The sequence below is a fragment of the Pelophylax lessonae genome, assembly GCF_965119305.1.
Source record: "Pelophylax lessonae genome assembly, chromosome: 1".
Lineage (NCBI taxonomy): Eukaryota > Metazoa > Chordata > Amphibia > Anura > Ranidae > Pelophylax > Pelophylax lessonae.
Window position 1 is genome coordinate 329,209,574 of NC_138768.1, and position 4,006 is coordinate 329,213,579.

Here is a 4,006-nt window from a genome sequence, read left to right on the forward strand (position 1 = left end):
GGCCCCTACACCCAGACGTGTTCTGCCTCCTGTGTGTTTGGTGGGGGACTCCTGAGGTTGATCTGTTTGCCTCTCGCCTCAAGAAGGGCAGAGATTTGTAGCCAGGTCTCGAGAACCTCTGGCCTTTAAGGGAAATTTTCCTGCCTCCATTGGATGTTGGTATGCCTCTTTAAGGTCCACAGGAAACCCCGCTCTGGTGGCTCCACTTCCCTTCTTATCCTTAGAATGGTGTTGGCCCCTCATGGATAAAGAGAATCCTCCATGTAATACTTATTTAAGAATGTAAACACTTACATTACAGTAAAAGCAACTCCCCCCCCCCTTGCTACCGCAGGAAGTCCGGGTTCGCTGATGAGTTCCACGGATGAAAACCCGAAGTGACGCTAGACTCTGCCCTATGTGATTCATCACTCTGAAGTCATCTGGAGTGGCGTCATGTCGCTGTATCTTCCGGTTTATGTATGATAAATTTACCAAGCATTCTGACGACTTGACCCTCTCCCCTCCGATCGGAATGGTCTTTATATGCCCCATGTCTCCCGTTTCTAAAAATGGTATTATCAACGGATATTGATATGGGACATAATGTAAGTTCTAGGGGCCATAATGAAAATAAATATATTTGGCAGAAATAAATTAAATTCTTATACCAGGGATCGCTGCCCAGGTTGCTTGTTAGCCAAAAACAGCAAAAAAAAAAAAAAACCCACAATAAAAATCCGTGTGGGGTTTTTTTTTTTTTTTTTCACCTATACTTTGGTTTATTTACATTTATACTTTACATTTGCACCTTCTTTTTTGTACATTGATGGTATACTACGCTAGCAAAATAGTAACTTAAAGGCAGCGCCACCACTCACTCGCACAACCAGCACATTTCAACAACACAGAACTCCACCCACAGCTGGTGGTTCATTGTGAGGGGCAGCAGCCGCAGGCACAAGTATTCCAACATATCTTAATTTTATTGAAAAGACAGCGCCAACACTCACTTGCACTGTTAGCACTTTTTCACTTTCTTTTGAAGGTATTTTTTCACCACTGGGTTTTTTATTCTTTGCGATATAAGCAAAGAGTAAAAATTTTGAAAAATATAAAATATTTTCTACTTTGTTTCAAAAGAAATCCAATAAAATCAAATTTTGTCATAAATTTAGGCCAGAATGTATTCTTATACATGTCTTTGGTTTAAAAAAAAAAAAAAAAAATCCTGATAACTTTCGCACAAACCGGTTATCATACATTTAGCTAGAGGCTGGGCTACGTATCGTTGAAAATTTATCAATCCTGATGTACTGACTACCTATCGTTTCTTGAGGCTCTAAAATGTCAGGACAGTACAACTACCCCCAAATGACCCCTTTTTGTACAGACAATCCAAGGTATTTAGTAAGAGGCATAGTGAGTGGTGTTTTTTTTTTTTTTTTAAGTTGCAGTTTTTTGCCCACAAAATTGTCATATTAAGTTATTTCTTACACATGGCATAGATAAACTTGCAATTACACCCCAAAATACATTCTACTTCTGCTACTCCTCCTGAGTATGGCATTACCACATGTGTGAGATTTTTTCACAGCCTGGCCATATACAGAGGCCCAACATCCAAGTAGCACAATCAGGCGTTATAAAGGCATAAATTACACATTTCATTTCCTGAGTACTAATCACATTTTTGAAGGCCCTGTGACAGATGTTCACTGGACGGATGTGGCAGATGTTGCCTGGGACAGATGTGGCAGATGATGTGCACCAGATCACGGACAGATGCACTAGATGTTCACTAACAGATTATTTTACTGGGACAGATGTGTGACCGGTGTTTTCACTGTTGGGACACTAGCTGGGTGATCAGTCAGTAAAAGCAGTAAAACCGCTCAATACTCACTGATCCCCAGCTGGCAGCACCGATCCGCTCTCCTTCTCACTGTGTGAGGAGAAGCAGAGCCGATCTCTGTTACATTGGCTGTATTGACATAACATGACAGCTGTGATTGGACACAGCCGTCATGTGTTTAAGAGGGCCAAACACAGAGCCCTCCTGCCGAGCGGTGTTGTGCTGTGTCCAGGGGACCCAGGCACACTGAGATCGCGCAGCTGTGCCTGCACGCGGCCGTGCGATTTCCCTTCTGAAGAACGTTCCTGAACGCCCACTCCAAAGGAGGATGCTTCCACCCAGTAGTTTATATGCATTGGCCGGATGGGAGGAGGTTAAAGCAGAACTACATTGCATCTGAGCACAAAAAACCAAAAACACAATTTAGTTAATTTTAATATTCAAAGCAAACTCTCCTATCCATCCATGTCTCCATGCTTTATTTTATTGAGTAATAAAATGCAGTATAGGTTTTTATTAATAGTTTATTTACATGAAGCTAAGTTTTGGTTTTTATGTTATTAATTACGGTAGTTTATAGATGATCTGTGTGTGTGTATGTATATATATATTTTTGGCCGAAATGAGCAAAGGTACGTTTGGAGAAGAAGGGGCACAGAATTTAATAAAAAGAACCTCTGTCCAACTGTTAAGCATGGGGAAGGATCAATCATGCTTTGGGGTTGTATTGCAGCCAGTGGCACAGGGAACATCTCACGAGTAGAAGGAAAAATGGATTCAATAAAATTTCAGCCAATTTTGGATGGTAACTTGATGCCATCTGAAAAAGCTGAAGTTAAAGAGAGGATGGCTTCTACAAATGGATAATGATCCTAAACACACCTTGAAATCCATGGGGGATTACATCAAGAGGCGTAAACTGAAGGTTTTGCCATGGCCTTCACAATCTCCTGACCTCAACATAATTTAAAATCTATGGATAGACCTTAAAAGAGCAGTGCGTGACAGACAGCCGAGAAATCTCAAAGAACTGGAAGACTTTTGTAAGGAAGAATGGGCAAAGATACCTCAAACAAGAATTGAAAGACTCTTGGCTGGCTGCAAAAAGCCTTTACAAGCTGTGATACTTGCTAAAGAGGGCAGTACAAGATATTAACTCTGCAGGGTGCCCAAACTTAGTCCTAGGTGGTATACTCCCCCCCTGTCTGCTATAGGTCTTCAGTTTTTTTTTTTTTCTGCCTAGTCAGGAGTATAAGGACCTAGTTCTCCGCTGGGATCTCTGGTCCTGGCAATTTTGTCCTTTTAACCACTTCCTACCCAAGGACATACCCGTATGTCCTTGCGTTTCAGTGGTTATACCGGGATGATGCCTGCACCTACAGGCATCATCCCAATATAATTATTTTCAGCCGGAAATTCTCTACAAAGCAAAAGTGATCTGAGTGGCTAATTAGCCACTCGATTACATTTGCGGGTAGCGGAAGGGGGTCCCACCCCCCTGCCGCCGCCCCCGCTCCCGGGCTCTCCGGTCCCATAGCCGAGGCTGGGAGCGATGCAGCGATGGCTGCCTGGGACAGAGAGAGAGGAACTAACATTCTTCCCCTCTCTCTATAACCCTGGAAACCTGGACGAGTATTCCACCCCCTTGATTTCCTGGCCACCAGCAGCCAGAGAAGCAGCTGATCAGACCAATCTCAGTACAGTCAGCTGCATGGGGGGCCAATAGACCACAAATCTCTCCATAAAGAGGACTGGTCACGGCCCATTCTGTCACAAGGGATGTTGTTCATCCTTTGTGATAGCAATAAAGTTTGTACAAAAAAAAGAGAAAAAATTTAATTTTTGTAAGAACTTACCTTAAAATTCTTTTCTCTGAGTCCTCTGACAGTCGCCGCCCGGTCAGTTAGCCTTCGTGAGTGGGTAATGCGCCTCTCTGCAGGAGCAGGCTAGGCAGTGAAAAGGTTAACATACACGCATAACACACCTCTAGGGGGCTGTTCCTCAGCTATTACCCATCAGCCACTAGGAGCTGCTCTTCAGTTTTGTAGCAAGCAGTACATGAAGACTAACAACCCCAAAAAGAAGAGGGGCGGGGGCGGCGACTGTCAGAGGACTCAGAGAAAAGAAATTTACGGTAAGTTCTTACAAAAATTCTATTTTCTCTTACATCCT